The sequence below is a fragment of the Sorex fumeus genome, unplaced genomic scaffold (assembly GCF_029834395.1).
Source record: "Sorex fumeus unplaced genomic scaffold, SorFum_2.1 ptg000054l, whole genome shotgun sequence".
NCBI classification, from domain to species: Eukaryota; Metazoa; Chordata; class Mammalia; order Eulipotyphla; family Soricidae; genus Sorex; species Sorex fumeus.
In genome coordinates, this window is record NW_026606111.1 from 38,952,662 (window position 1) to 38,966,753 (window position 14,092).

Genomic DNA, 14,092 nt, shown 5'->3' on the forward strand with positions numbered 1-14,092 from the left:
GTTGAGAGAGATCATTGTTATTGGATTTTGTGTCATCTTTCTGTAAGGGTTTGTTGTGCTTGTAGGGGTCTGTCTTATCTTACAATAGCCCCTTTAGCCCTTCTTTTAGGTTTGATTTTCAGTCTATGAAGTTCCTGAGCTGTTGTTTATCTACAAAATAGTGTACCATTCCTTCGAGTTGGAGTGAGAGTTGAGCTGGATAAAATATTCTTGGTGAGTTTTTGCATTATATTCCACCATTGCCTTCGGGCTTGGAGGGTTTCCTCTGATAGGTCTGCTGTGAATCTAAGGGGTGCTCCTTTGTATTTGATTTCCTTCTTTGACCTCGCTGCTTGCAGTATTGTGTCTCTATCGGTGGCATCCATAATTCATAATTGGCATATCGAATATGCCACAGGTAGCTTGCCAGGTTTAGCTGTGCAGGCGAGATACTCTTGGTAGCTTACCAGGCTCTCCAAGAGGGACAGAGGAATCAAACTTACATCGGCCATGTTGGCTGCGTGCAAGGCAAACGCCCTACCCACTGTGCTATTGCTCAGTGGCATGTTTTTGTTAGGATCTCTTTTAGCTGGCACCCTTCGGGCTCCTTGAATCTGGATGTCTGCATTGCCCAGCTCCGGGAATTTTTCAGCAATGATTTGTTTAACAGTGGCTTTTTCATTGGGACTGTTTCCCTGAGCTTCTGGTACTCCGATGATTCTAATTTTGTTCCTCTTGGAATCATTCCCCCAAGACTCTAGTTCACTCTAGGGGTATTCTGAGGTCTCTTGCTAGTGTTTGTTGTTGCCTGTAGGCTTCCTGCAGCTCATTTTCAAGTTCACTGATTCTGTATTTATTGTAGCCATTCTACTTTTGAGGCACACACTGAGTATTTTTATTTTATCTACCGAATCCTTTGGGCTGGAGCAATAGCACAGTGGGTAGGGCGTTTGCAAGTTTGATTCCTCTGCCCCTCTTGAACAGCCCGGTAAGCTACCGAGAGTATCTCGCCTGCATTGCAAAGCCTGGCAAGCTACCTGTGGTGTATTCGATATGCCAAACACAGTAACAAGTCTTGCCAAACACAGTAACAAGTCTCACAATGTTACTGGGTCTGCTCGAGCATATTAATGAACAATGGGAGGACAGTGACCGAATCCTTTAATCATGAGATTTCTGTGCATAGCTTTCCAATTTCTGCTCTCATTTCTTCCTGTATTTTCTCGATTGGTTCTTTCATATCATCCTTTAATTTATTGGATATCTGTGTCACTGTTTCTTTGGGATCATTGAACATCTTCATTACTTCATGTCTGAATTTTTTCTCAGAATGCTCTCTTATGTGAGTAACACCTATTGAGGCTTCTGGACTCTTTTCATCATCCTCTCCTCGGGGTGGGGATTTGCGTTCTCTCTTTGTGTTGGTATGGTGGTATGGAAACTGAGCCGTTACACAAGATTAATGAGTATGGGTAACTTACCTGCAGCCCCGGCCCCAAAACAGGCCATGCCTACTTCTGCAGAGGCCACGCCCACCCTGGGGAGGCCACGCCCCTAAGGGTACCTGGTTGCGGGGTACAGACCTGGGAGAAGGAGAAAACTAGGCAGCCAGAGTTTTGTAGACCAACGGGAAGGGGCTCAGGGATGGTTGGTGGCCCAGAGTCTCAGAGGACCCCTGGGGCATGTGCGCGGGGGAGTTGGAGTCCTGGGTTCAAATATTCTCTAACCTGGAAGAGGGAGAAAACCGGGTGGTGCAGCGTTGAGGATGAACGGCACTTTTCCATATTTTTTCATAGTAATTTAGCTTCCATCGCAGAACTCTCAAAAATATATTCTTAAATGTATGTTTCTATGTTTTCTCATTCTTTCGTTATTGCTTTTTAAAATCAACTTTATTTAGGCATAACTTGCATGTAGCAATTTATGTATTTATGAGAGTTGATGCATTTATCTGTACTGAAAAGTATATGAATCTATAACCACTTAACTTACAAGACTTAAAATATTTCCACTTTTTTCTAAAATAGCTTTGGGCTTCTTTGAAACTTATCCCCATAGTTTTTTATGTCAGTTAACCTTGAATCTTAATTATATAATTATGAATTTGTTTCCTCTAATCTAGACTGCATTGTTATGTATCTGCCTATTTTTACTAAGTATAAAGGTTTTGAAAATTGTATATGTATCTTGGATATAGCATTATTATTTCATTTATTTGAAAAATTTTAAATAGTGGAAATACATCACTATTGCTAGGCCACAGGATAATAGATTGCTTTTCTTTTCTGTTTGGCTTTATACCAGGTAAGTATAATAGGCAAGCAGAATCTTCATCCATGTTTTATGATATCCCATGGTACAATTTTATTTATAGGTTTACCTTAAAATCTTTTTTATTTTTTTAGTTCTGGTATATTCGTCCAGAGAGATACTATAGCAAGTATGGCTCTTGCCTTCTAGGCAGTCAACTCCGGTTTGATCCACAGTACAATATGTGGACTTCCAAGCCCATCAGAAGTGGTTCCTGAGTGCAGAACCTGAAGTAAGTACTGCATAATAGTGTATATACCTCTTGAAGTAAATGACTTAAATAAATTCATAATTATTGAGAACTATCTTTAACTTGTTTAAATTGAAGTAATTTTCTGCGTTTTAGTTTGCTTCTAGATGCTTCTCTCAATTCTGCATTCGTCAAGTTTGAGCTAGGCTTTGATATTCTTAATGTGATATAGTTTGTGATTTGGTGCACTATTTTCTTAGAAATTTTTAGTTTGTGTGACCTGTTTATCTTTCATCCAGGGTTGCTGGGAGATTTTCTATGTATCTTCATTTTTATGCATTTTAAATTATTTTTGTATGTGTCAAATAAATTGACATTTTATTATGAAATACTTTTGTAGGAGTATATTAAATTATTAATGTGTCAAACACACATACACATATATCTATTTATATCTAGTATATTTATTATTTTTAAAGTATTTGAACATTTAAATACTGGACTAGAACTTGAAAATGATAGTAATTACCTAAAACTAGGCAACCGTGTATAAAAAAAAGAATGTTACTGAAGGCATATATTAGAAAGGAATTAGAAAGTCCCTGATTTCAAGTATTGTGCATTCCAGTTTTAGACACAGGTATATAAGAAAGTGACAACAATCCAGTATAGTAGTGCTGTGAGTGACCTGTGTGCTAGGAGCTGTGGGAGCTTACAGGAGGGTTACTGGTGATAAACTGATGTCTCTTTGGGAGAAAAACAGGAGGGATTCTTTAAAATTAAGGAAACTAATTTCTACAGAATGAAAGGAAAGAGAGAATGTATTAGTGAGAATATATTAAATATGAAGACATGTAAGAAAGGGAGAAAATGACTCAGAATAGCAGAGTGAAAAGATGATATATAGTTAATGTGAAAAGAAATACCTTAAAAAGGAGCTATTGAAAGTTGTTAAAGAAAGTAGCTGTACGAAAGAAATACAAGCTATAGATTTTTAAATCCGACTCCACCGGAAAGTCCTTCTGAAAATAAACAATCAAGCAAAAAGAATTATGAATCTGCATGTTGAATGTCATTGATTCCATGGTACTTTACTTGTAGTTCTAATGTAATAATGATAGGACTTTGTAATAAATTAGTAGTAACAATGCTGGTACTTTGCAATGTATTTTGTATTAATACTGATACTTTAAGTATTAACTCATATTAAAAATTACAGTGTGAAGACTAAAGTTCCAGTCTTAAATGGACATTTATATCAAATCATTAGAGCACATCTTTGCAATAAACTACCTCCAAAGTCATGTTTCTCTTTGTATGTTTTCTTAATTTCCTTTTAAGAAACTACTAAATATGTATAATTACTACTGAGTGTCAATCAGATTAGAATTTCTTATTAAATATGATTGTCTGAAGAATTTTCCAGAGAGGAATATTTCCTGTTCTGTTAAATGCTTTGAGAGTCTCTTCTGAAGATGTTTATGGTGTTTATTTAAAATTACATAGATACAGAATTATATATGCAGTCAATAATTAGACTAGACTCATTCTTTTTGAAACATGGGATAGAACTATTGAAGAGAAGAGTTAAAGATGATGAAGTTTTCCACTTCCCATTTAACTAGTATTAGGCACTGCACTGAAAGTTGATCAGAGATGAGTGATCTGAAAAACACTTCAAAATCATATGTGCTTTCCAGAGCCTATAAAGAATCAGAACAGTGATGTCTACTTTCTGTGTAGCTAACTTCATATCCTAGTAGAGTCACATAAGAGACAGGCTTACATCTTTGAACAAGTTAAGATTGTTCTTGACGCGCTTTTGCCACAGTGATGTCAGAAACATCCTATTCTCTTCATTAAAGAGCAAAAATGTCTTGTTCTCTACTAAATCAATTTCTTCAATACGTGCAGCAACTCATGAAATCTCTGAGATTTTCTACTAGAGTTGAAGTTTGCTCTTATTTAGAAATTGATTCTTAGAAATTTTTTATCTCCTCTTCCTAAAAATGACATAGATTCAGGGGTTGGAGTGACAGTACAATGTGTAGAACTCTTTCACCGGGTTTATTCCCCAGCACCACATTTGTTCCCGTAAGCACTTCCAGGAGTTATCCCTCAACACAGAGCAAGGACTTAGCCCTGAGCATTGGGACTTAGCCCTGAGCATTGTCAGGTGTGTTCCAGGCCAACAAAACATAAATAATTTGTATGGCCCTTTATTGGCAAATTCTATTAAAAAACATCTAGCAACTAATTGCCATTTTCAGTTTGGCCTTTTAAAAATCATTCTCAACAGAAACATTAGACCATATAAAGAAAGAGTAATCATGCTTTCTGATAGAAAGTATCATGTTAAGCGAAATGACTCAGAAAGAAAGGGATAGACATAGAAAGATTGCATTCATCTGGGGAACATAAAGTAACAAAATAGGAAACTAACACCCAAGTATGGCAGAGATTAGTACCAGGAATTTTACTCAATGACCCGGAGGACAACCACACATGTTAGGGGAAGGGGGAGCTCAGAAAGAGAAGGGAACACCAAATAAAGGGTGTTGGGAGGATCCGCCCACGATGGGAGAGCATGCTGAGGGTAGACTGTCGACCAAGCATGATTGCCACTCAATGCCTCTTTTGCAGACCATGGCACTCAAAAGGAGAGAGAGGGAAATGCCCTGCCACAGAGGCGGGGTGGGATGGGGGCGGGGGGGGGGGGGATGCTGGGATCCATGGTGGTGGGAAATGCGCACTGGTGGAGGGATGGGTGTTTGATCATTGTATAATCGAAACCCAAGCACAAAAATGTGTAAGTCTACAACTGTACCTCATGGTGCCTCACTATTAAAAAATAAATAAATACAATAAAAAAAAGTAGTGCTATCCTTTCAGAGACAAACATTCATACATGGACTTTTGAAGGTATTCTCATCTAAATGAAATGTAAATACAGCTTTAAAAATAACTTTCAGTCCATTAGGCCTTAAATTCTAGTATAGCTAATGAGAAATTTAGATACATGACTTGAATGGATAAATTTCTCCCATTTTTTCTTAGAATTATCTTTACCAGTTAATTTTGTAAATTAAGAGATTACAGAATCTGAGAATTGAAACGTGTGAGTTAATGTGGTATACTATAGAATTTAAAGCATCGGGTGGGAAACTTTAGCTTCTGGTCATGAGATGGTGAATGGATGAATCCTCTTCAATAAACGCTGTTGGAAAAACTGGTCAATCACATGCTAAACATTGAACTCAGACCCCTTTCTTATCTATTTAACACAGGTAAATTTGAAAAGGATTAAATACCTTAATACTAACCTGAATCCATAAATTATACAGAAGAAAATATAAGCAGAGAACTTTTGACATTGAATCCAGAGATAACTTCAATAATTTAATTCCTTTGCCTAGAAAAAGTAAAGCAAGCAAAGGTAGATAAATATCTCCTCATAAAATTAAGAATCATTTTTAGCATAAAAAACAATGAAATGAATAATACAAAGATAACCCACATTCAACTGACAAATATCTAAAATAAATAAAGCACTTATAAAACTTAATAAGAGAAGAACAATCAACTCTGTAAAAAAAAAAAAAGGACAGGATAGACTCTATAGCCAGTGAGGTGCTTGCCTTTCATACATCCAGCCCAAGTACAATCTCTGGCATCCCACATGGCCTCCACAAGCCAGAAATAGTTTCTGAATGCAGAGCCAGGAGTAATCTCTGAGATTGCAGGGAATGGCACAAAACAAACAAAATAATAATAAAATAGATAAAAGTAATCAAATGAAACTACCTAAGAATTTAAATGAGGGTTAAACAGACACATCCTCATAAAAGACATATGTTTGGTCAGTAGCACTGTAGCACTGTCCTCCCGTTGTTCATCGATTTGCTTGAGTGGGCACCAGTAACATCTCCATTGTGGGACTTGTTACTGTTTTTGGCATATCAAATAAGGTAGCTTGCCAGGCTCTGCTGTGCAGGCGGGATATTCTTGATAGCTTGCTGGGCTCTCTTAGAGGAGTGAAGGAATCGAACCTGGGTCAGCCGTGTGCAAGTCAAACGCCCTACCCACTGTGCTAGATGTATGAAAATCTGAAGGGTGACATTCATTATCAGGGAAATTCAAACCAAAAGGAAAATGAGATATCATCTTACAAAGTAAAAAAGACAGATAACAAAAGAATAAAAATAACCTATGTTAATGTGAACATGGAGAAAAAAAAATCCTTCTCTAATGTTGCTGAGAATATTATCTAGTACAAATATTTTTAAAACACTGTGAAATGTTCTCAACTAAAAATTATGCTTCCATATGACTCAGAAATTTAATTTCTTGACTTCTACCCAAAGATACCCAAACATTATTTTTAAGAAGACATTTGTGCCCCTATGACAATTATAGCATTATCCACACTAGAAAAAATCTGGAAATAGCCCAAGTGCCCATGGATAATTACTGGATAAATTAATAAATGTGTATATACATAATGGAATTCTCATTGACTGTAAAAATCATGCAATTTAGATATATAATGGAACTGGAGGGTATCATGCTGAGTTAAGTTAGTCAGATGGAGAAATACAGAGAGAGAATGATCTCCCTTAATTGTGGGATCTAAAGAAAAAAACAATGTTATAACAAATGATGAAGACAATACAATCTCAGAACTTGTCTACATAACTGAATTTGCCTTGTTGGAGAGATAGGGAGATGCACGAAAGGGTACTGAGACAACGGTGGATGAAAAGTGATACTGTTGTAGGATGTGGTGCTCGAAACATGAATCCCTATCTTTAAAGGTATTTCAAATCATAGTGGCTAAAATAAAATAATAAAATAAATATATTTTAAAATTTCAACATTTAATACATAAATAAATAAGCAGTGAAAGCTTCCAGTTTAATTTTGGATTAAAAACAAAGCATTTTTTAAAAAGAAATTATAAATTGTTTTGTAATTAAATTTTATGATGGGTTACATCGACCAACTATGACTTATATGGCATTTCCTCTTATAATTATAAATCTTATTTTCTTCTATTCTCCCTCCCAACCAATATTATTTCTAACGTTTCTTTTCTTCTTTCTTAATTCAAATTTTATTGACTATTTTTATCTGTTTTTAAACTTACTAATTAGCTAATATAATAAATAAAATGTCATTATTCACTTTGATATATACAGATATTAAGAGAAGACATATTAGCTAGGCACTGTGAGTTGATCAAATTTTATAATTGTTGCAAGATCAGTGCCTTCTTGGTAAATTAGACTTCATTCGCATTATGTAGATGAATTACTATATAATAAATACTTAAGAGATCACAGCAGGGCAATGTCTCCATTAAATTGCTATTTGTGTCAGACACAAATCTGTGATTATAAGAATATCTATTATTTTAGAAGCATTAAAAGCTCTCAAGTCAGCAAAACTTGCTAAAGAATTTGCTGAGCAGTACTACACACTGAGGTAAGAATTTTAATGATATGTCTTTTAATAATTGCCATAAATGTAATTGAAATCATTCCTTTAATATATTCAAATCATTATGCTAGAAACTACCAGCTAACACTAATTCCAAAGATAATACTTCCTTATACATGTTTCAACTAGCTTCATCTCCTAATTCATTTACCTTGAAAACTATTAGTAGCCTGAATACTTAAATTCATTAAGTATCAGCAAACAAACAAAAAAAAGAAATAAAACAAGTAGCTGTGAATCTATTTCCAAAAAGTGCTAAACTTATACAAAAAGTGAAATAAATCTTATTTTGAGATAGATTAGCTTCCTAGTAAATCTCTGTGAATTAAGAGGGTATAAATAATTGATATCTCAAAATCCATTTACCTGCAACAAATATACACTTACTATGCTCTAGAGGTAAAAGTGATAAATAAAGGGGAAATACAGAGGTAAATTTGTCTTGCTCCACTGTTTTATATTATTTTTATTTTGAAGTAATTATTGTCAAAGAAAGCCTCAAAAAGAGTCATTCCACAATAGTGACATTTTGTACAGATGTACATCAGAACCAATAAATGATATTGGTTCATTACTATTAAGTAGACATTAGACTACTCATTTTCAAGACTTTAAAAGAGCCTAGAAAGGAATGAACAGGGTGAGAGACTATCTGAGTTCATCATGTCGACCAAGACTATCCATGATAACTCATAGTTCAAGAAGGCCATATCTAAATGTTGGACATGGAAGTCTTCCTGTGGACGGTTCCACAACGAAATTGACCACATCATATTCAATCAACAGTTTTGCCTGACCAATGTCGCGGTTGTCCAAAAATTACAAATGGGATCGGACCACAGTTTCCTTCATGCAAAATTCTACTTCACGAAGTGGGAAGAAACGGCTGCGAAGTTAAAGAAGAGAACTCCCAGAATGACCACCAACTGGGAGCTCTTTGGCACTATTGCGGCAACATGGGAAGATGCCATCATTGACAACATTGACGAAGAATACAATCGACTGATTCAGCACCTCTATGATTGTGTGAGGAATGCCGAGAGAGAGAGAGAGAGAGAGAGAGAGAGAGAGAGAGAGAGAGAGAGAGAGAGAAGAGAGAGAGAGCCAAACAAAGAGGCCTCTCTTCGAAAACTCTCGAGCTTATTCACCAATGTGGCTTGGTGCAAGCCTCAGGCTACTGCAAGCGAATGTCCAAGCTTGCAAAGCAGTGCAGAGAATCGATCAAGGAAGACCTCAACTAGAGAAGAGCAGCAGTGCTGGCAGATGCGGCAGGAGCTGGGAAAAGCATTCACAAAGCCCACCTGTCCTTCGCCAACTACAAGACCAAGATGACTGCCCTCTGACATCTTGATGGGTCTATCACATTTTCCAAAAGGGCAATGGAGAAGATTATCCATGATTTCTACTCGGATCTCTTCGATAGCCACATGCACCTTCCCACATGCCAGATTCCGCAGAATGGATATGTTTTTCCCAAAGTTCTCCCTTCTGAAATTCGACACGCCATTTCATTGGTAAAGAAGCAAACAGCACCCAGCCCAGACAAGGTCAGACCTGAACACCTGAAGAACCTGTCATCAGTATTCACCAATACAATGGCTCGGCTCTTCATGCACTATCTGTCTGAATGCAAGTTTTCATCCCAATGAAAAACCAGCAGGACTGTTCTACTGTACAAGAAGGGAGACATCCTTGACATTGGCATCTATCACCTGATCTGCCTCTTGTCTGTCATCTATAAGCTGTTCACTTTAGTCATCCTGAATACGATTGGAAGGACAATAGATGAAGGACAACCATCTGAGCAAGGCAGGTTCTGAAAAGGATTCAGCATGATCAACCATATCCACATGGTAATCAAGCTTATTGAGGTTTCTCAGGAGTTCAAGAAGCCGCTCTATCTAAGTTCATTGATTTAAAGAACGCCTTTGATTCTGTTGAGATGAAAGCGGTCATCAAAGCCCTAGCCACACAGAGCATTCAAACCATCAGTATCCTCCATGAGCTGTATTACGAATTCACTACCAGGAACTCACCATTTTACAAGGAAGTTATAATCCATGTCAAGAGAGGGGTTCGGCGGGGTGAAACCATTTCACCAAAACTCTTCAGTGCCACCCCCGAGAATGTCATGCGACGACTGGAATGGGAAGGAATGGGAGTGAAGATAGACAGTCGGCAACTACACCACCTCCCCTTCATTGATGACATCGTTCCAATAATACCAAACATTAGCCAAGCAGCACAAATGCTGGCTGAGTTTGACTGTGTGTGTGGAAAGGTCGGACTAGCTGAATAGCTGAATCTCACCAAGACAGTGTTTATGAGAAACGGTCTCGTTCCTGACGTTTCATTCACTCTCAACAGAACGAACATTTCTGAATGGAACAGTTATGTATACCTAGGTCAAGAAGTCAACATAATAAATGACCTGGCACCTGAGTTGCTAAGGAGGAAGAGAGCGGTTTGGAACGCCTTCAAGCGTGTTGAAGAAATAGCTATGAGGACAAAGAATCTCCGGCTCCAGGCACATCTCTTCAATTCCACTGTTCTTCCTGCATTAACATATGCCTCAGAGACTTAGGGACTATGAAAACAGCATGAGAATGCTGTTTGGGTCTCCCTAATAGGAATCATAAAAGCTATGCTTGGAGTATCACGCTTCACTCAGGTGAGAGAAAGAGTCCGGAATTCCGACCTCCACCGACGATCAAGAATCAGGGATGCTGTCTTGTTTGCCAAGGCATCAAAAATCAGATGGGTTGGACATGTAATGCAATTTGGAGACGAACACTGGACTAGAGCCGTTACTGACTGGATGCCATGGGATGTCAAAAGATTGCGTGGCTGCTCACCTATGAGATGGTCAGCCTTCTTCGTCATGGCCCTTAGTGATTGGTTTGAGGCTCTTCGTGTTCCTGGAGCAAGCAGACGCCATTGGGGTACACTAGTATGTAACAGGGATGAATGAAGATGTTACTGGTGCCCGCTCGAGCAAATAGATGAGTAATGGGATGTCAATTGATCAAATGATCAAAATAAGCATTTGTGAGTGTTTAGTTATATGAGTTATATTCTCTGTGTAGATCAATTTATTCTAGATATAGATTTGTATTGATGCATTGGTTTAAGAGTCATATAAAAGATTTGACAGAACTAGAATGAATGCTTTTGCATCACACACAACTCCAATGATTAATTCTCCTTTTATTAACCTAGAAAAGTTTTTTAGGAAGCTGCTTGAATGGCTATACACTTGGACTCATCGTTCCTGTTCTACTAAAATGAAACACAAATAAGAAGCTGGATCACAATCCTTTTGCAAAACTCAGAGATAGAAATTTATAAATAGTGGAAAAAAGAGTTTGTCCAACTCAATTATATGGCATTTGTCCATCAATTAACTTGGATATGCCAAGGGAACTTGTTCAAATTTCATTCTAGTATGAGCACAGTCAGAATGACCTACATAGTGCTCATAGAGCATTTCTATTTTGATTACTAAGCTACTTCAAGTTTAACATTTACAAAACTATTCTTCTCAAATTTGCTTTTTCTCCCTTTTCCTTCTAATATTTTCCATTCTAGTGAAATACACCATCAGGAATTAATCAGAAATTTTGACAAATCTCAAAATTCCTCTCATCAGTCTTTATTTCAGTGTTAATTTATTGCATATTATAGCAATTATGTACCATAATTATTGCCAATTCTGTAAATTCTATACCCTACTTATTCCCTGAGTCTACCTTTTTATGTGCATTTTATCAGCATTGCCTTATTTAAAATTCTTAATATTTTTCTCTGAATAATACCATTTGTTTTAATTTTTTCTCTGTCTCTACAAAAATTTAATATATCCTTTATATTACATTGTTACTAGATAGAATTTTGCATATATAATATAAAAACTGTTTTATATTTTATAAAAATATAAAAATTTTATATATAATATAAATATTTTTGCATATATAATATAATATAACATTCTCTTTTAAAATCTTGTCAATATTGTCTATAATAATAAAATGAAGATTAAAATCCTTAAACTGACATCTATAGAACTTTTGAAGTTTTACTCTCCTATCTTGCAGTATTATGGCCTGAAAATTTCCTCTGAAATAGCACTATAGCACAGTCCTCCCATTGTTCATCGATTTGCTTGAGTGGGCACCAGTAATGTCTCCATTGTGAGACTTGTTACTGTTTTTGGCATATCAGATATGCCACAGGGAGCTTGCCATGCTCTGCTGTGTGGGCAGGATACTCTCGGTAGCTTGTCGGGCTCTTTGAGAGGGGCAGAGGAATCAAACCCAGGTCAGTCACATGCAAGGAAAATGCCCTACCCGCTGTGCTAAGATTTCAGTAAAAAAAAAAAAATTGAAATTATGTATGCTGTCTTGCATTTTGAAAATGAAACAAAAAGCAAGACAAGAAAACAACAACAAAAAAACAAAATCATTGCTAATAAGAGAGGACCAGAGAGATTGTTCCAGGGGCAGGGAACATGCTCTGAATGTAGGTGGTCTAGGTTAGATATTGACACAGCACTGTCAGGTCCTGCACCTCAGAAATAAGGGTCCTATAAAAGAAAAAGCACCAGAGGTTCACTAGTTGCTGAATAGCCTCTTGAAACCCCATGCCTTTGCTAATATATAGTCAGATTTTCAGTTAAACATAAAATCCTAAATCACAGATCTCTTATTTCTTTTTTCATTATTAAGAAAACTTTTCTGTCTTTTGCAAAATACTTAACTGTTAACACTACACCAAGATTTTCACAATGTTTCAATATGCATTAGAGTTACCATACTTTCTTTTTTCCACCATTTTACCATCTTACCTACTGAACTGGGATGCCCTATGTTTTTCTTTTGTTTCTGTGAATTATTTATGTACTTCAAGTACTCTAATGTATCTTTTCACTGATACTTTTAAAATCAGAGCAGATGAAACTAACAATTAAAATTATAAACCAAAATTGATGTTAGCTACTCTTAGCATGTTGTCTTTCATTTCATAAACAATAAAATTGAAAGTCATGTGAAGATGTACAATATAGTTGAACTTGTCCACCCAAAATGTATGCTTTATGCTGGCCTTAAATATTTCAGGATGCAACTTTATTTGGAAATAAGACCACTGTAGATATATTAGTTTAAGAAGTCAGAATTAAGAAAACTTCTTGATAGAATGAGCTTAATATTATTTAAGAATAAAAAGATGAAGAAACATATTATGGAATGAAAAATATTGCAATTGAATTTCTCTAGTCAGAAATGCAACTGATCACTGGTAAACCTTAGAATATAAGAAAAGGGAAGGAATAATTTTACTACAGCTTTAAAATAAAAAGTTGACTATAGACAACTTGATTTTATAAATCTGCCTTGAAAGCATTTTATGCATCTGTTTTCAAGGTCCCAGTACTCTGACATAGTCTATATTTTTGGTTCTATCTAGTAAATATTTTCCTTTTTTAAGATAATTAAATTTAATTGTATAGATTATATTGGGCAGTTTTGTTGATAAAACATGTATTATCATGCATTACTATATTATTACACATTATGTATTTTATTGCCTCATTAAAGGCAGAAGACTTATTTCGATGATGCACTAATAATTTTAGTTGACTTATCTTTCATATTACTGCCTTTAAAAATATACAGATAAAACTTTATAATAACATGAAATAATTGTATCATTCAATTTCATGTTTATAATGAATTCTATGATGGCTAAACTTAAATATGAACTTTACAAGGATAAGGGTCCAGTTGCTTGCTTAAATACCACTCTACATATTGAGAAACATTTAATGTTATTAATATTTGTAATAAGTAGATTTTCACTTAAGCAGGTTTTTTAGAGGTTTTTTTGGGGGGGATCACACCCAACTATGCTCAAGGATTACTCCTCTCCTAGTTTTGCACTCAGGAATTATTCCTGGCGTTGGGGACAATACCGGATGCCAGGAATTGACCCAGATAGGCCATTTTCAAGGCAAATGCGTGCAAGGATACCCACTGTACTATTTCTCCAGTCCCAAACAGGTTGCTATTTGTAATATAGGTGGTGTCAAACCCTAAGCTGAATTTGTAATAACATCAG